The sequence below is a fragment of the Canis lupus genome, chromosome 15 (assembly GCF_048164855.1).
Source record: "Canis lupus baileyi chromosome 15, mCanLup2.hap1, whole genome shotgun sequence".
NCBI classification, from domain to species: Eukaryota; Metazoa; Chordata; class Mammalia; order Carnivora; family Canidae; genus Canis; species Canis lupus.
In genome coordinates, this window is record NC_132852.1 from 19,568,691 (window position 1) to 19,588,977 (window position 20,287).

The following is a 20,287-nucleotide window of genomic DNA, read 5'->3' on the forward strand; positions in this document are numbered from 1 at the left end:
AAAATCCAGGAGCATGTAAGTTTGCATCTTATAGTCTAATGACTATTAAAATTCTGTTCATATATTCTACAAACAATAAATATTGCACCCCAAGACACAATCATAACCAAAATACATTTTAAATTCTTGGAGAATGTCACTCCATGGCCCTTAGAGTGAGAAGAGGTAATGCTGTCTTTTTCCTCAGAGCTGAACATAGCCAACAACACGTTGATAATAAAGGCAACAAAAACAAAGCCAAATGATCACACTTTTTTTTTAGAAACTAGATTTGCAATGTACAACTATTTTCTTTTCAGATATATGATTTTTTTTTTACCAATTTCACCAATTTGGAGCCTGATGCTGGCTCCACTAATAATTAGCTCTGAGCCTCTATCTCACAACCCATAAAGTAGAGATAATAGTACCTGCCTCGCATATCAAACAGGATTTGGGTAAGAACCACATGAGACGATGTTTCTGTAAACACTTCAAGTATGAAGTGTTTTCACAAACACAACATGATCCTTATTAAATCATCTTTAAATGAGGCATACACTGACTATTACATAAAGCCCCATTTGGGGGATACTATTATAAAATTCATAACTGAGGCCTCCAGCCTCTGGTCAAAGGGGTGGCATCAACTAGCAGTGAACAAATCACACTGAAGGGCAGTGCAGGTATACAGCAGAAGGCTTTACTCATTCCTTTGGGCATTTTCAGCTCTATTCGCAATCCTTCAGAGCACAAGGCAGGAGCCCTTCTTATATTCTTGGTGAGTTTTCCTTCAAATCACCTCTTCTGCTCTGACATGGTTGAAAAATGTGCAAGCTAAGGAAGATAATGCAAATACTGCACTGTTGTCACTTACCATCCCAGCCAGCACTGGCACTGCGAAAATGAAAAAGCCTCTGACATATTGAAGCTTAGCAGCAACATTCTAACTGGGGCGAGAACAATATTTTTAATCCTCCCTGGAAAGATCAAATTAAATCAGTGGCTCTCCCTGATACAGCTCTATGTCACTGACTGTTTGGATGAGAAGCCTAGAGAGAAGTCTGCAGCTCTTGACTTTGTAACTCATGTCTTTCTATAGAAATTCAGGGAGCAGTGATAAGCCATTCCTGCATGAAGATTAGCCTCAAGACAGTCAGATGGTGTCAGAGGGGAGGGGTGGTGAGCACACATTTTGCCTGGCATTTAAATTCAGCTAAAAATCATCAAATTTCACAGCTGAACTTCAACATGACTTGGTCAGAGGTTTGACTTTCCTTCCCTTTTCAACAATGCATCTGCATATTTCACTCTATATGGCTATGTACTTTAGCGATTATATATTAAAGGCAGATTCTATTAGTCAAATTGTTATGAAATTATGGCTGCATCCATTAAAAGTTCTTTTTAAAGGCAGTTAAAACATGAGGGTAGTTTTAAAACTTTAGTATGATAAGAAACATCTGGAAAGCGTAAAAAATGCAGATTCTAGGTGCCTGCCTGCAGAGTCTCATTGAATGGATCTGGAATGAAACCCCAGAAATTGCATTCCTAACAAGCACCCCAGGTGAAACTTATCCTACAGTCTTTCAATCTTAATGTGATTTTTATAATCCCAATTGCATTTAAATCCTTTGAAGAAAAGAAAAAAACAGGAGGAGGAGGACAGCCCAAAATGCATCTTGACAGTTTTGTAGATAGTCTTACTGTGGCTTTTGGAGATTTTAAATAAAAATTTTATGGCATATTAATCCATAATATGAATGCTTTTTTTGAACTAAACAAATCAAACAAAGAAAAGCTGTGTTCCCAGAAAATTATTCAGCTCCCCCAAAGCAAATATTTTTCATATGGGATATTTCAAGGAGCCTAGTTTTGTATGCTCAATAGTCTTAACCACAGTATTTAATTTAAGCTTAAGGCTCTAAGTTTTTGCATTAACTTTGACAGTAAACAAAACGGAAGTATAAAAGTAATGTAACCAATTCAAGATGTTCAAATATCCACAACACATTCAATCAGCAGTGAAATATTACTTCAACACATCTCCATATATAAAGCTCAATACATGTTATCACAATACCAACGTTATTTTTTTAAAGTCTAAGGCCAACTACTAACTTTTCATAATGATAGAATTAAGGGTAGCAAATCTAATTAGACCAATGGCATATAACATTTATTAAAAGCTCTTTTCAAATCAAGCTATTATTCTTTAGAAGAAATGCTGAATTCTCTGATTCTGGACAACTTGAAAACCTGTGTGGTATTCTTTTGGTTTTGTTCTATGCAGTTAAAATTAGATTTTACTTCCTATAGTCCTTAACAGAAGAGCTGGCTTCACAAATGTGTGATATGTATGATCACACAAAGCCCAGACCTTGGTTTAATACCCCACTGTCATTGCCTTGAAAGTCAATAGTTTTTGAACACGGTCCCTCATTTTTTCATTTTTCACTGGGTCCTGCAAATTACCTACATAATCCTATACCTTAACAACATTTAGGTGTGATTTTCTTTCAACAAACATTTCAGGCATTAAAACAGTGCTTTGGTGTGCCTATTATCCACTAATGTATTTGTTCACTGTACATGTGGTTGTTAATCACTGATCTATAGAAGGGAGCCCATTCCATGTCCTTATGGAATTCCAAATCCAGTGGAGAAACTAATTATTTTTGTCTTGGGGAGTATGCATTAAATAGTGAGTGGTCTTCACAAACATATACTCATAATTTCATATGAATTTATTTAGATACTAACAGAAACACTGTATCTATTATTCTAGATATAAGGGGGTTAGGGTTATGTCTAAAAATCAAGAAATTACACCATGAAAATCAAGAAAATTATTCTATAGTTAGCTAATCTATCTATCTCCTATTGATTGTGTTTCTCTAGAAAAACATGACTAAAACAGGAGAGTTTTCCCTGTGTTGGAGTCAGGCAGACACAACCACAGTGGTTCACAATGCTCAAAACACCCTGTGGAAGTATTTCTCAATAACACCTGAGGATGACTCTTGAAGACATAAATCATTTTCCATTCCTCCACCTGAATATGGATACTGGTTTCTCCATTAACTGGATTCAAGAAATAACCAGATTGTGTCTGGCTTTAGTTTCATACACACATGTGTTAATAATCTCCACATAACTATGGGGTAAAGGGCACAGATAAAACCAGTCTGGGATCCTTAAAGGCTACAGAGTAAAGGTCAACAGCAGTTATTCTTGAAGCTTCACTTGAAAAAGTTAAAAAAAAGAAAAATACTGAGCTACATGGTGGCCATGTATGTGCTTTAAGAAGCAAATTCCTATTAGTAAATCTCACAGGGGTTTTCTGCCTAGAAGTTAAGGATTGAAGGACAGTATACACATATTTACAGAGGCTGGGCTCACCCTTGTGATACATTTTCCAGGCATATTTCCTTGTCCTAGTCATCCCCCTGGATTTTGTTTCTTCAGCAGGAATCATTTCCCCAAAAGGAATTTACTCACATGTCACAGGCTGACAGTCCCAAGATCTGTAACTGGCAGGCTAGAGACCCAGAAGAGCTGATGATGTAGCTCCAGTCCAACTCCAAAGGTCTGAGAACCAGGACAGCTGATAGTTCCAGCCCAAATATTGGCAAGCTCAAGACCAAGGAAGAGCCAATTTTCTAGTCCAAAGACAGAAAGAATTCTCTGTTACTTGGGGCAATGTTAGTCTTTTCATTCTATTTAGGACTTCAGTTGATAGGATGAGGCCCACACAATCTAGGGAAATATGTTTTACTCAATCTACCAATTCAAATGGTAGAAACACCCAGAAACACCCCACCACACCCCCAAGCACTCAGAACAATGTATGACCAATTATCTGAGCATACCATGGTGGAGTCAAACTGACTTGTAAAATTAACCATCACATCCCTTAGAGCATTTAGCAGGATACTGATTAATGTATTAATTAAGAAAGTGACCTGAGATTTAAAAAAAAGAAGAACTACCCAAAAGAATTAGAAAGACATAAAAATAAACTCAAAATAGAATAAAGATCTGAAAGTGAGACCTGAAACCATAAAAATCCTAGAAGAGAGCACTGGCAGTGATTTCTGACATCAGCTATAGCAACATTTTTCTAAATACATCTCCTGAGGCAAGAGAAATAAAAGCAAAAAGAAACTATTAGGTCTACATCAAAATAGAAAGCTTCTGCACAGCAAAGGAAATAATAAACAAAACTAAAAGACTGAATGGAAGAAGATATTTGCAAATGGCATATCTGAAAAAGGGTTAGTTAATCCAAATATCAATATAAAGAATTTATACAACTCAACACCAAAATAACAAAAATTAAAAATGGGCAGAAAACATGAACAGTTATTTCTCCAAAGACATGGAGATGGCCAAATGACACATGAAAAGATATTTAACATCACTCATCATCAGGGATGCCTGGGTGGCTCAGTCCTTTAAGCCTCTGTTTGAAGCTCAGGTCATGATCCTGGGGTCCTGGGATCCAGCCCAGCATCTGGCTCCCTGATCAGATCCCTCTGCTGTTCCTCCCAACTCATGCTCTCTCTCTCTCTCTCTCTCTCACTCTCGCTCTCACTCTCTCTCTTTCACTCTCTCAAATAAATAAATAAAATCTTTTTTTTAAAAAAGTACACTTAACTAGAATGAGCACTGAGTAATGTATAGAATTGTTGAGTCACTGTATTGTACACCTGAAACTAATGTAACACTGTGTATTAACTACACTGAAATTAAATAATAAAAATAAAAGAATTAGAAGAAACACCCAGCATTCACACAAGGATAAGAAAATTGACCTTTCCTATCATCAGAATAGGAAACTCTAATTCATGTATTATTAGAAAGAGAATTCAGAAGGATCTTGCCTCAATATTTGGGGACAATCAGCCCAAAACTCAATTCTCCTTTGTTCTCGCCAAACAGATCTTGAAAGTAAGACCTAAAAGGATTAAACTGTTTCCCAATAATGCAATTGTGTCCTAGACCAAAACTCAGGAATATTATCAAAACACAAAAATATTCAGCATCCTAAAAGATTAAAATTATAATGTCTAGCGTTCAGTAAAAACTTACCAGGCATGCAAAGCAGCAGAAAAATACATTTGATAATGAAGAGAAAAATCGATCAATTGAAACTGACCCAGAACATACACAGATGTTAGAATTACCAGAAAAGAGCATTAAAACTGTTATTATCATAGTATTCCATATGTTTAAAAAGTTAAGTAGAGCCATGAGGAATATTTAAAAGGCCCAAAATGAACTTGTAGAGATGAAAACCAAAATTTTCTAAAGTAAAAAAATACACTAGATAGACATAACCACAGATTAGATATTGCAGAAGAAAATATTAGTAAATTTGAAAGCAGGGCAATAAAAACTATCCACAATGTACAGGGGATCAGTGAAAAGGAGTAAGGACAAGGCAGAGCTTTCATTGGAAGCTGCGAGAAGACACTGAACCAAAGTCTTCAAAGCATTGAAAGAAAAGAAAAATATCAATGTAAAATCTCCATACAGCGAAAATATCCTTCAAAACTAAAGGTAAAATACAGACTTTTTCAGACATATAAAACCAGAGGTCATTTATTAGTGGCATACCACACTATAAGAAGAGTTTCAGGTGATTGACCAATGCACATTGTTAAGACAGAGTAGTCTTCAAGGTGTATTGAACTAATAACTTTATTTAACTCCTAAATAGCCCCGATCAGCTAATATTTTTTGTTTTGTTGTTTTTTTTACGTGCCTGATTCTACAATTTTGTCTTTATCAGACTTTCAACTCTCAATTCTCACAATTATCACCTGTTTTTTTCTACAAGTCTTTCTTTTGTATCCTAATTTGTGGCTTCTAGTCAGGGAACTTAGAAACTACATAAGGAAATGTATTTTTTTTAAAAGAAAATGTATTAGAATTGTGAATAAATGAAGCTAAAACAGCCTCATGAACTTTATGTCATTTATTTGTACAATACAATACACTTATCACTCAAAAGCATTTATCCCCCAGATACGTACTGGAAAAAAAGTAATATAACAATTATTATAAGGAAAACTACTACATATTGAATGTCCAGTGTATGCTAGTCCTCATTCTAAATTCTTCACATATATTTTTTCTAATCTTTTCCATCACCTTTTGAACTTCCAGAATCTGTTTCTAAAATAGATAAGGTTAGAAGTAAAAAGGCAGAATGGTAAGGTACGTTACAGTATCAGCTTTGAATCCAGATATCCCAAACAAAAAGCTCAGCTATGCTACTTTCCAGCACTACATTTGTAGACAGATCACTTACCCTCACATTCTTTATCTAGGCAGCTCCAAGGGTCATGCACTTACCAGTGGATTATCTGCCCCTGTAATTATAGGAAACACAGTATACAATAGAGCATTCAAATATATATATAACAAGTATACATTTATATATATAAAATTATGTGTTTAGAATTATGTTTAAATATATACTTAGAATGCATGTAAATATTCATGTTTAGAGTTTATATATATATATATGAGTATATATATCATATATACACACACATACTTATTTAACATTCACAAAATATACACAGGTTCACTAAAAGTTATGACCATACATCTCCTAACTCTTGCTACCTTGATCATATTTTACCAAATAACAAGGTGGAAGAAATAGAAAATTTCAAACATATAAGTGGCAACTTTCAGATACCTTAGCAATAACTGGATTGATCACTTACCTCTAATAATCTCCCAAGGAGAGCAAGGGCCACAGTCTCCTTAAGGGAACTCAAAGTCTGCCAAGAAAATCAGAAAGGAAAATCAGCCTGGTAGCATGATAGATGGGTTAGATCCAGCTTGTCACTCCAAAGTATGCTGCCAGAATAATCTGTAGGGACAGTGATTTAGCAATGAACCATAATTCAAGTAACTCAACCAGCAGTCACACAGCTGAAATAACCCCTATTTAGGTCTGATGCTCAAACAGTGAAGAGTGTACTGCTCACTTTTAAAGGCACATTAATTCTCTCAGCATTCATTCAGCATTTTGCTGGCAGTGATCTGTAGGAATGTCATTTCATTTATGCTTTTCAGATATGTCTTGAATTTATAGATGACTTCTTTTCCAAATGATCAATGAACTCCAAACTTAGAGTCTTTGAATCAGAAGAGGAAATCTTTAGTACATAGGTAGACCTAACCCGTTCTTTGATTTCATTTGGACCTCAAATTAATATTGCTCTCATCACTGACACTGCTGCTCATGAGTAATTTATATCCTGTGGGATTATCACGACATCCCATTCAGTGCAGCATCTCTGAAAGTTAAAGAATGAAGAGCAATGAATTATCTGTGAATATAGGCCAAAGAGTTAATGGTTTCCAAGCTCAGAGGCAAGATAGGTAATGGACTGAAGTCCAGGGGCCAAGTCAACAGCAGAGGTCACTTGCTAACCCTTTATATACTGACCATTCAGTCATGTTCCTGCACTTGTATCTCTATTCATCTGTACCAGTTCCCCTTTTTCCCCTTCTCTTTTCTTCCACTTTTTTTCTCCCTTTTCCCTTATCTTTCCTTTCCTTTCATTCTTTTCACTATCCTTTATATAATATAAAATTCAAGTCTAGTCATTGTATTTGTTGAATTATATTTTGGTCCTACTCTTTCAAACACTGAGATAAATAAAAACTTTTATATGCCATAAGAATTAAGCAGTTTTCCAGAGGGGTATTTTGTTTTGTTTTTGTTTTTGTTTGCTTTGAGTCAGCAAGCCATGTATTAGGACCAAAAATATGAAGCTGTTTTTTATTCAGGGTCCCTAGAGAATCAAGATTTGACTTCATCTTCATCATCATCATCAAAGTGCCTTCAGCACCTGTTCTCCCACCCGTTCTGTCCTTTCTCTCTTTGGCTACATTTCCCATTCTTTTATTACTAAAAACACATTTTATATTTAAAAATATAATGTATCTTTAAAATATTTATTTTAATATTTTAAATGTGAATGTGTAAATGTGTGTTCAGTTTTGAATTATCTATGCTTTGGTAATAGCCTGAAAGAATCTGTTTGGTTTTTTTTTTGTTGTTGTTGTTGTTGTTATTTTTCTGAGAAGCTGATAATAAATATGAAAGAACACCACCAAATAGGCCAAGTAGTTAAATACCACTTGATCATATCAACTAGTCTTTGATTATATAAGACAGTCCAATAAAGTCTTTGAAAACTGAAATTGTGTATCATGTAGCCATAAAGAGCTATTTTTGTGGTAGTATGGAAATATTCAAGTTCTTTACACAGAAATGGCCAGTGAGGAAAATTTGACGGGATCATGATACGTGATGACAATTTCAACAACCTCAAAGGGTAGCTTAGTAGAACCAGGAAGTGAAAAATTTAGAAACTCAAGAAAACTGAGGGGGGCATTTGACGAGATGAGCATTGCGTGTTATACTATATGTTGGCAAATCAAACATACATATATATATATATATATATATATATGATATATATGGTAGAAATAGAAAGAAAAAGAAAGAAAAAAAAGCAGGAGTGGATCATAACAGCCAACAACTGCTATAATAATCTTAAATCAGTCAACAAGTATATATTAAGGGTCTTCTCTGTACCAAACCCTATGCCTGGTGTTAAAAGCACACAGAATTGTGCATGTTGTAGTGGGTGGGAAATAGAAATCCAATCTTGAGATAAGAACAGGCTGCATTGAAATGTTTAAGAATGGACCTCAAATTCAGATATGTAGAAGTGGTTTGCAAAGGAAGTGGCATCTATCCAAGTTTTGAAGGTGCTTAAGAGGTGAAAAAGGAGGAGGTGAAAAAATTGGAGGAAGAGGAGAAGCTGGTTCATATATAGGGAGGCAAGAGAGCACAAATATCTGAAAGACACTCAACGTGTAGTATCTGCTATCGGAAATTTGGATTCTATAATTTTCTAAATGTATGAAAATAGTTATTTCTTTTTTTTCCCTCCACTTCTATTTTCTTCATCTATACAAGGGGCTTATGGTGAAGGTAAAATGAGAGCTCTAGACAGTGACTAGCATAAAGTCTAGCACAAAGTGTGCCTCACAGGATCTAACTGTGTTTCATCTAATCTAGTACAGCATGGACTATAAGATATATCATTATTTTATGCAATAGAGAGTAAAAGAAAAACTGCAATATTAAGCTATCATTAGTGTAAGATGCATCCTAATTTCACAAAAAGTAAAATGTGAGGAAAAAAATCTGTGTAGCTTAGAATGTGTGAAATACAGTAAGTAGTTTATCCCCTCAACTCTGGTATATTGAAACTGAAAAACATCAAAGACACAACTGTTATCAACCATCAAAATGGATGTGAAAATTTAAAGCATACAAGGACGGCACCCCCGGTGTAGTCAATGTTTCATGATAACAATGCATTTGTTTATTTTTTCTCAAGAGTCTATATCATATTAGCCAATCAAGTAATTATTTAATGTTTATTTCTGTAATACATTAAATAATATATTCTCAGCCCTGTTCCTTTCTGCAGCAATCACAGCTGATGCTCTACTAGCTTTCAGGCAGGCATCACTTGGTCAGTATTTTAAGTCCCACACACCAAAGAGAAGGAACAATGGCCCAAGAAACAACAGTAAAAACTGTCCAACTCACACTTATTCTCTGTTTGCACAATTGGATGTCATTCCAGCAGCTGTTTGTAGAATTCCTGGACTATTACTTACCGATTTTTTTTTTAGGTGTATTTAAATAGCAGCCCACATTCCTCTCAAGTTAGTATTTCCAGGCAGTCTCAACCTTGTCTGGCTGAAAGCTCAAAGGCTTTTTTGGAAGAAGACACTGCCAAAGTTATTACACTAGAAATGCTATTTTTCAAAATCAGTGAGTAACACCAAGGGCAACAGGATTCTTTAAAGATTTACTTAACTTTAATGAAAACAACTATTGGTGGATGCTCTTAATTATAAATTAAGATATACATATATATCAAGGGAAAACACTAAGTATTTTTCAGAAAGCAAGTTTGAAATGTTATTAATTCCTAAAAGAGCAACTATGAGAAAAATGACAGGCAACCTTGGTGACTGACCCAGATTCCAGAACTCCCTGCCCAATACAGCAGCCTACAAAGGCTATTGGGTATTTGAAACATGGAGAGTCCAAATGGACTTGTGCTCTAGGTGTGAAACATACACTGGGTTTCAAAGACTTGGTACAAAAAAAAATTATTTTTATACTGATTTCAGCATTAAGTTTCTTTATAATGCTGTCATGTTGAAATAAAAAATATTTTCAATGCGAGGAGTTAAATAAAATATACCTTAAAATTAATTGCACATGTTGTTTTCTAATGTGGCCATTGGAAATTTTTTAATTACTTATAGGCTCACATAGTTCTATTGGACAGGATTTTTCTGGAGTGGACCCCATGTGGAAGGCACAGACAAGCAGCCTAGTGGGTCTCCAGAACAATGGTGGGGAGACAGAGCCATTTATTTAGCTCCCATGACCTCACTTCTTAATCATTCTATGGGAAGCAATGTATTGAATAGATCCACAATATTTTTTGTGGGTGGAAAAACTGACTAGGAATTTGACATGCATATAACAATGCGTTAATAAAGACTTCCATAAAGTTGGCCACATTACCCTCAGGAGACCTCTCACTGCACTGCCAACAGAAACATGTCCAACAAGAATTTTGTTCTTCCCAATTGCAGCCATCCTACAAGCTTAGAGGTCTTGGTTTCTTTTCTACTTTTCTAAATTTTGAGTGAGAGGTTTAGAGGTGTCAGTAGTATTTGGCCAGGTACAATGGGCAACTCATTGTGTTTCCTATGCCTGAGGGACTCATCACTCCACAAGGCTCTTAGTCACTGGATCCCATGAGGTGGTCAAGAGCTACATCCTAGGTGATTTCATAATGTTTACAATACCAAGTCTGAGATGGAAAGAAAGAAAACACCCAAATGGTAAGACTGAGAATTCAAAGCCACAATCAGCCTGTGTTCATTATGCCTTTTCCCAGGACCTCTATTTCCATATGGATTGGGATGAGCTAGACTGTGCAGTATCCATAGGGCTGGCTGCACATCAGAATCATCTAAAGACCTTTCAAAACATACCAGGACCCATGGCTCTATGCTAAGGGTGACTGACTTACAAAGTTTTTCTGCCAAGGGGGCCCAAACATGGATAGTCTTTATATCTTCCCAAGAGATACTAACATGCAACCAGGGTTGAAGATCACTGAACAACAGTTCTCAAATGTAGGCTTGCATCGGAATTGCCCAGGGGGGTTGTTAAAACATAGATCACTGAGCCAACACAGCAGTCAGAGGTCTGGGATGAAGCCTTGGAATCTGCATTCTCACATCCCCAGAAGATACTGATATTTTTGGCCCAAGGACCACATTTTGGGAAAAACTCAGCTACAGGAATGCATAGCCCTCCCTTTTCTGCCACTTTTCAGGCATGCCTTCCTCTGTGAAAGGAATGGCTGGTCTCGCTACTGAGTGTAGGAGAAGAAACAGAGTTTTCTCAGAAGAACAACCTCTTCTCTTTTTTCTCTAGATGTGCAAGCCTGGAGATGCCATTTATCAGGGCAAGCTCTGCCTGCAAGGGAAGGAGGAGTGCCTACAGTTGTTTTCGGTTTGGTTTGGAAAGCAAATAATTTAGGAGAAGTATTAAAGCACAGAGCTAAAGTCATCCCCCAACATAAGAATTTTTTACATGTATAACTTGTTTTTAAATTTTGGTCTCGTCTATCTTCTTTTCTCTCACTATATTATAAACTCCAGAAGGGGGAAAAAATGACTGTTATATATTAGCTTCCTAAAATACCAACATAATTCTCCCCCTTTTGAAATGGTTTCTCTTCTTAGTTTTTTGAAAGCATTATAAACAATCTCACTGACTAGTAAACAAGGCTGTAAAAACTGAGGAGAAAACATGGCCCATGTTCAATGGGAGCAATTTATTGAAAGACCAAGAAGACAAATAGATATGACACATCCACAACAAATAGTTACTAAAATGTATGGATGAGCTCAGTTCTGCTCCACTCCACATACTTCACCTCATTTGGCTACAAATTTCTATGGGTACTAAGTATGAGAGAGCACTAGCAGGTAAGAAGCATCAAATCAAACAAATGGTTATTAAGTACTACTAGTAGTAGTAGCAAGTGTTTTATTCAAACACATATTATTCAAATCCCTGCTATGTGCCAGATAATGTCCTAAATACCTTCTGCACAGTATCATCCCACTAAACAACTCTCTGTATAGGTAGATATTATTAGGTAAGGAAATTTGCCTAAGGTATGACTGGGTTAATATTTGCCAAAATAAGAGGTAAAGCAGGGATCCATACTCTATCTGGGTAGAAACCTGATGCTGTTTCCATTATACTGTATACACATACTTGTAGCCAAACATCTGTATAAGGGCTGTGAAAGATGCAAGGAGATAGAATATATAATACCAGCTTCTTAACCTCAAAAAGCACGTAGCCTAGTTGAGAAGATAAAAATATTTAAACAACAGAAATCTGAAGATTCATATAATATTATCTTTAATTCCATCTAGAAATTTTCAAGATTTTCAAAAACAGTAAACCAAGTAGGAAGAATACAAGTACATAAAGCCAAGTGATATAGAATATGACTGATCCCTCATAAACTATTCTGCTTCTAGAAAAAAAAAAACTCAATCTAAGTAGAGTCTCTGAGAGATTGAGATCTATTATGTAAAGTGTATTCTACATCTTGTCTAGAATCTCAAGGACTCAGACAAGATAAAATTGCTTCTTTTCCGTACATCTAGCTTTATTAATTTGGTTGATCTCTTCTGCAGAGTCTCTCTCTGGATTTCATATCTTGATCAAATTTTAAGGTACAATCTCCAGAGGTAAAGGTAAACTCCAGATCCATCCTGTCCAAAAGAAGAGCATTCTTCATATCAACTAGTCGTTATCATTCTGTTTACTTCCCTCTAAATAAATAGGGACATAGTGCCTTGAGAGATAATAATGAAAAAGATATTGGGAAATTTATCATTATATCCTAGGGAAGAAAAAAAGGGGGTATGACATCCATACAGCACCAATACTCTGACAAAATTAAAGCATCTCAGAGAAGGAGAGTTGCGTGGAACTGCTAGAATCAAATAAAACACAAACAAAACAAAACTAGGGAAGAATCGTAAAGTAGAATCATCACAAAGGCCAGCTTACAATTCAGTAAACAGAAGCAGTAACGCATAGCAAAAAAAGAACTGGATTAAAGGGATCCAAGATTGAATCTCATTTGGCCAACAATGAACTATGTGATCTTGGTAATTCATTTTACATCTCAGGGCCTTGTTTCTGGGTAAAATTGGGAAACTGAACTAGATGAAGGGTTCATAGGATTCATTTAGGGGATCACATACATAAATAGGAAAAGGCATTTTTATTTTTTTAACCTAACTAAAATTTATAGCAACTCCTCCAATCATAGACTTAAGTGGTAAACCATAGTACTATTAGCAATACTCGCAATTTTGTTCGAAAGTAAATTACAGATATCTTTGTGTTACAGTATAGCTGCTACTGATATCTCAAAGTATCATTTATAATCATAGCTCTTCAAATTTATAGTAATCATATAATTCCAACTATTTCTCTTTTATTTTACATATTGGGAAAGAAACAAATACATTACTGTATCACAATATTCTTTAAAATGTTTTAATAAATACATGTGGATATAATTCATTTCCTTTGTAATCACACGTACATTAGCTTATGCTTTTTAAAGTGTCTTTCTGAGACAGGACTTTACTAGATTGTCAATAACCTCTCCTGGCCCTGACAGTGTCAAGAGCCACTCCCAATAACATTGTAGGCTCTAAATTTGCATCTCAGAACCAGAGGCCCCACAGGCTGGGATGTCTACCAAGGACAAACAATAGCAAGTGAGTGATGTAAGTGCCATATGGGGAAGACAGCAGTGACCACAAACAAAAATGGCATTGGAATCCACTGAGTGCAATATCAGGTCTTCCGGCACAACTAGGAAATGCTAAAGCTAGATCATCAGTGAAAAATACTTAGCCAGCAAATGTACCAGCCAAACTGATGCAGACCACTAGACAGCTCACCCCTTCAAAAAGGTAAAAGTGTGTGGTGCCCCAACACTTGTTGACAATCCTTTCCTCATATGGGCTGTTAGATGTTAGCAAGTGACAAGTGGAAAGACAGAGGGGGTGCTATGGTCACAGAGATCACACTGAGATGGAAGCAAATGTATGTGCTTTGATGAGAACTGGAAGAAACTGCATGCTCTGATATGTTAAGTTCATGGCTACTGCTTGGGTACATAAGGTAAAATTATAGCAATGTGCTTACTGGTACAGGCCTAGTGAAGTGAGGCATGTGAACTACTCTGCAAATCGACCCTACAGCTTCTGGCCATGAAAAATAAAAGGCTGTCCTATAAAGAGAAGCACAAGTAAGCTGAGATGGATTCTAGCAGTGAAATTTAAAAGTAGAAGGGGATGAGTAGGTGGTGTCTCTTAAACTTTAATGTGCATAAGAAGTATCAAGGGTGTTTGCTAAGAGTGCAGATTCTGGGAACTCCTGCCAGAGATTCTGAATCAAGAGATTTTCCAAAGTTGTATTTGATAAGCAGGAATTCCAGGTTTATTATGATGCGGGTGATTTGCAGACCATACTTTGAGAAAAACCAGCTGACACTCCTAGTTGGGGAATTTTGAGTCAAAGAAATAAAGAGCCAAACCAAAACAGTAGTTTGTAAGCCCACATCTACTCTATCTAGCCCAGGCATATGGGCAGGGTCCTGCACATGGGTAAAGACCAGAAATGAGTTAAGAGTAGGGTGATCAAGAGGCCAGTGAGAAGGCCTTTGCCTTCAAAATTGGGTGGTTGATCAAGGGGCATGGAGAATCACAGTTAGACAAGAGGTGATAGGATATTGTCAAAGACATATTGGTTAAGACATAAAAAGTAAGACAAAAAACCTGCTTCCCCTCATATGGTTACATAAAAGGTACAGCCTATTAAAAATAATGTCTCCTTGGGAAATACTTCACATGGAAAAGTTCAAACATACAGAGGCTGTCCTGAAGGAACACAGGATTGTAAAAATCCCACACTCCTTGTTGACACGTTATCTATGCAACGGCACCTGCAAATGGAGACCCAGAGACTTCAGACTCTGGAACGATCTGGCACCTCCCTCTACCTCTGAGCTCACAGGGGACACTGCTTCCACCATTTCACATCTCCTATTGGAACGGTATGCTGGCCAATGGCTTGGGTCCCAAATAAAGGGCACAGTCGATGGAGAACAGGGCTGATCTCAACAGAACTTCCAAAAGCCCTGGCTCAGCCCAGTAATGAATTCAGGGCAAGCAAGTGCCACTCTGAGTCCATTATTAATCTTCTCTTTGTGAATCACCAGTGATAAAAGCGAACTTTCTTAGCCATCATCCAAGTCCTTGAACCCCCACTCCTGCTCAGAGCATAGAGAGAAGCCCTTGAACCACAGATAAAAGAATTGCAGAAGAGGTGTCCTTGGAACAAATAAACTGACAAATCAGTCCATTGTGTGGCTTCTCCAGAACAGGATGTGCACTCGAAATTCAGAGAAGGAAGAAAATAATGCCACTTCATGAAAATTAAATCTTAGGAATCACACCTTTGAATTTGATAGTAGTCCTTAGACAATGCCATTAACAAGGTGACAGGAATTGATACTCATGGACACCTAACTGCCATACTCCTAGATAGGGTTTTTTACATGCAACATTGAATCTGGTAGCACTAACCAACAATCTGGTGAATAAGATGGTAACAACTCACAGAATCACATTGTGAGAGTTGGGGGGTACTCAGAGATCGTGTCCCTCATTTTGCATACGAGAAAATTGAGGCCAAGGGAGGAGAAGAAATGGAACAGGACTAGACATTCTTTTCTGCTTACTTTATCTAACCTCTTTCTAATGTCCAACGTGGCCTCTCATATAAATAATCAACAATCAGGTAAGTGTATTGATAGTTAGAATTAAGGTCTTTATTGGAAATCAAAACATACGTAGTAGAAATAAACCTCAGTCTGCACACTAATGTGGGGAAGAGTAATTTTCTATCTCAAAAATTTTTTGAGCTTCTGATTCCATCAGGATAGGGCAAAATTAGTATTAGTCAATTTTCTTCCCTCTCTTTTCTAGAAATTGTATCTAAATTCCAGAGAACCATGGCATAAGGGAACATGTGCTCTTAAATATCATCTGTTTGGTCCAGCATCAGATGCATGCTCACCATGTTGGGGAATTCCACTCCCCATTTATATAAGCTTATTACCACTGCCCACACATCCTTGTCCATATTTCTCCTTCTGATGGTTAAATCTATAGACTACTTCCATGCATAGATGGAGATCCAGGATCTGACCTTACATTAGGATGCTGCCCATTATGAGAAACTACATGACTTTTATGATCCTATCTGCCCAAATTCACTCTGCAGCCATCTCCTTTCTATCCCCTCTTTTAAGGCTATTTCCATATGTATATCCTCCTTGCTCTTAGACCCCACAAAACTTTCTTAGGGCTTGCAGACAGTCTAGAGCTATACCTGGGAGACAGAAAGCAAGCCTTGTCTCCTAGAGCCACCATTCAAACAGTAGCTCATTCCATCCCACAAAGAGCAACTTTTCTAGTCCTGCAGTTGAGAGAGAAGAAATAATTGCTTTATTCTCTTTGCTTACTGGAGTTCTCTCTGGTTCCCTAACATCATAAATATTTATAAATAAAACCAAAGGAGATAGACTTCCTTACATTTTTCACCTTGTTGCATCCTACAACTGAGGCAGGGAGTAAGATCTACAGGCTCAGATTCAGCAAGGATAAGAAGGGGGATGGAAGGAAATGACTACAGGTGCTCATTTCTGTCGCAGTCAATTGCCAGAGATTCAAATCAATGGAAACTAGGGAGGAAGTAAAAGAGACCCAGAGAAGGAACATTTGGAATTTATCAAGTTACGAAAAAAAATGATATTTTGTTTTTCTATAACTACATTGAAGAACATGATGTAGAGCAGAATTTTAAACAAATATACAGTTTATCTTAATACCATATCAGTGCTTTATTTTTCCTACTTACTTGCTGAACTTTTATGACCCTTTACTCCTATCTAGTGTGCTTTCCCTGTCGGCGTAGCCATTCTTACTGACTCAACCTTCAGGAAGCCAAAGGTAAATGTCAAGCCCCTTGGTACAGCTCCATCGATTCAACCAGGCATCAGAAATCCTTTTATAACAAGATGGAGTATCATTTAATTTAACTCCTACTCAATTAAATCTACAAGAGAGTTATATTTTCAACAAGAAAATATTATGAACAGACTCCTGAATCCTGGGGTTTGTTCAAAAATTATTATAATTAATTTAAATGAATTTAAATTCTCCATTTGTTGTCATAAACACATTAATGACCTTCTAGTCTGGGGGGCATTTAATATATCTTTGTTGATAAGCTTAATTATGAAGGGGAGAATTGGGGTTTTCTGAAGATGTTTTCTAGAATTTTGCAAATTATTTTAAAATATGATATTCATTTTTGCCTGAAGGCCAAAGCAGGTTCTGCAGAGGCAAATCGAGAGCATATTTAAAAGCCTCAGCTAGTGCCTATGTATAACAGCCTCTCAGAGTGTCAGTTGGAAGATTGTACCATGCTGTTAATTTGAAAGTAACAACGAATTTTCAACTAACTCCACATTTATCTTGACAAATCCTTTGGGCATACTTTTAAAGGTGAAACTTGCGTGCTCCCTGACTTTTCATTTCCAGGCAAGGGTTTTTGTGGTACTAATCGTGAACTAAAGAACCTAATTATAGAGTCCTCAGAGAGCCAGGAATCCTGCCCAAAGTTGGGCAGAGTTTGAAGCAAAGTTTACTTCACTCAGTTCCTACTTCTCCTGACTATTGGATTTTTATTTATTACAGCAGATTTATCATGTGCTAGATAATTTCACATTCATGGCTTTTCTAGCGCTCAATTTATCAAGGAGAGCGGTGCCACATCCTTCTGTATTTTATCGCAAGTACCATCAGGGTAAGAGAGACAGGTTCTCTTTCTCCTGCAGTGACTTTACCGCTAAATCATAATTCATAACAATGCGTCTTTCCTGGGTTCAATTTTTAATGTTTCCCTTTTTGGAATGTTTACATAACAGGAAAAAAAGAAAGCATTATATATGAGTCACATCCATATCCCTCATGTGTTCTCTTCTGAGAGGATGAAACCAGATAGCTAAAAAATATTCAGTGATTTCAGCTACTCGCTTTAGACATTTTTTTTTTTTGAAGTTGCGCACTTTTTCATTATCAAAGACAAGAAAAATGAGGAGAAACGCGATGAGGGCTGAAGTCATGACTTTCACTTTCCTTCCAAGTTTAAAAAGTGAGGTGGCTAGTGATATAGCACATTGATTATATGGTGCTCAATCAGTGAGAATCAGGACCATATGGATTAGTGAAGGGTCATTATCCATCAGTAAATGAAGCTATTTTCTTTTGATCCTGTTCTTCACGATGTGAATATAGTAACTAATGAAATCCATTTTACTTTACGCAAGAGCAACAGATCCTCTCGCTTTCTCTTGAGAATTGTGCTTGTTCTTTCTTAATACTTCCCCCCCCCCCGACCCCCATTTCCTTGTAGAGGGCTTTTACCTGTGCAAGGGAAGCACATGATGCAGTTAACTCCTATATGGAACATTGATTCTGAGGATCCCATCTCATTTCCATGAATTAATATAGGTTCTCCAGATAGAGAGATTTTCAATAAGGGCGAATATCAGAGAATAGTGATATTTCCAAAAAAGTTCAAAACGTCTTCAGATGATTTCTAGTGAATATCAGAAGACAATGGAGCTTCATCCTCTTTGTTGATTTTCAACAAACCAATTTATCTCTCTGAGCTTCTGGTGCCTCATCTATAAATTAAGGACAATCCTTGCTCTCAAATTTTAACAATTTTCTAATCTTTATTCAACTCTGTGGCAAAAGAGCAACAAAATTGCATTATCTGGGTTTGAAAGTTCTTATTTTAATTAATATTAAATGTGAACTCCATTCCAATATTAAATGTGACTCCATTCTTTGTCAAATTCACTTGATCTCCTTTTGTCTGTATTTTATAAGTAAAGATCTATAATTTTGAACAAGAGGACAACATTTTCCCCAAATTTCAGAGGCTTGAATGATAGTTTTACATCCTCAAGAGTTGTGAATGGGTCAGCCTCAAGAATATTTACATAAATTCATTCACTTGTTATTAGCTCGACAAAGCTTTCAGCATTGTATTCAAAACTTAATAGCTGTTTGTAAGCATTCTAGAGATCAGTTATTACCCACTCACTCTAACTTAAATTCTTGTTTTACACTAATAATGTCCTAAATTGCTCATTGAAAATAATTTGAGACCTGAGGTAAAAATGAACTCAATATTGCCATCTTACATGAGAAAAATTTACAATAATAAAAACTAGATGACTTTAGGATCATCTAATAGGTTATGGATTTAAAAAAAAAAAAGCCAAATAGATTAAATTAGGCTACAAAATACTTTTTCAACAGGAAAAGAAAAACCAGATCTAGAACAATGCGATGTTTTCAAGCAACTTAATGAACAAATGAAATCAACAAAATGCAGAAGTCAGTTATAGCAAAATGGCCCCAAAATATGTTTTGGGTAGGAAATGCTTGATATACATAGTGTACACTCAGTAAATGTCAGCTCTCATAAGTACAATTATTATTACAGAGCCTGAGGCTCTGTTTTTCTGCTGGAAAAATTTCTTGCATTGAGAAATAGTCAATAGTCATAGTTTATATTTCTTGTCCGTTCTGCCTTGAGAAGAACTACTTGTGAGAAAGACATTCCCCATCCTCACAAACAGAAATAAGGTGTAGTATTCTGGATTTTGTGGTTGTGGTTGTTATTTTGTTTTGGATTTATTATTTTTTTATCATTTTCTGACAAATACACTAGCTACTTAATCTCAAAATTAGTAGCTTCTGTCTTTGAAAGACCTTTGGTGTCTGTCTTTGAAAGACGTTTCTCATTTAAAACCAAAAGCAATTACAAGTATTATGCTAAGTACCACAGCATCCTAAATTGAACTCATGTTCCTGTCACCTCATCTAAGCTTTAACCAAAACTGGGCCTTAAGGAGTAAAAGGCTTGATAAAATTATACATCCACTGTCATTAATCTAAGAAAGACATCGTT

At 36.3% G+C, this 20,287-nt stretch overlaps 1 long non-coding RNA gene across 5 annotated transcripts in view; it reads right to left on the minus strand.

Moving 5' to 3' along the window:
• Positions 1–9,852, minus strand: part of LOC140605490 (uncharacterized) — a 216,019-nt gene extending 206,167 nt beyond the window's left edge. For 4 of the 5 annotated variants that reach the window (XR_012008138.1, XR_012008135.1, XR_012008137.1 and 1 more), the window contains exons 1-4: positions 9,712–9,852; positions 6,723–6,779; positions 6,299–6,359; positions 3,481–3,641 (exon numbers count right to left, since the gene is read on the minus strand). This is a non-coding gene — a long non-coding RNA (uncharacterized lncRNA). The other variant, XR_012008139.1, reaches the window with a different exon arrangement.
• Between the last annotated feature and the right edge of the window lie 10,435 nt (positions 9,853–20,287).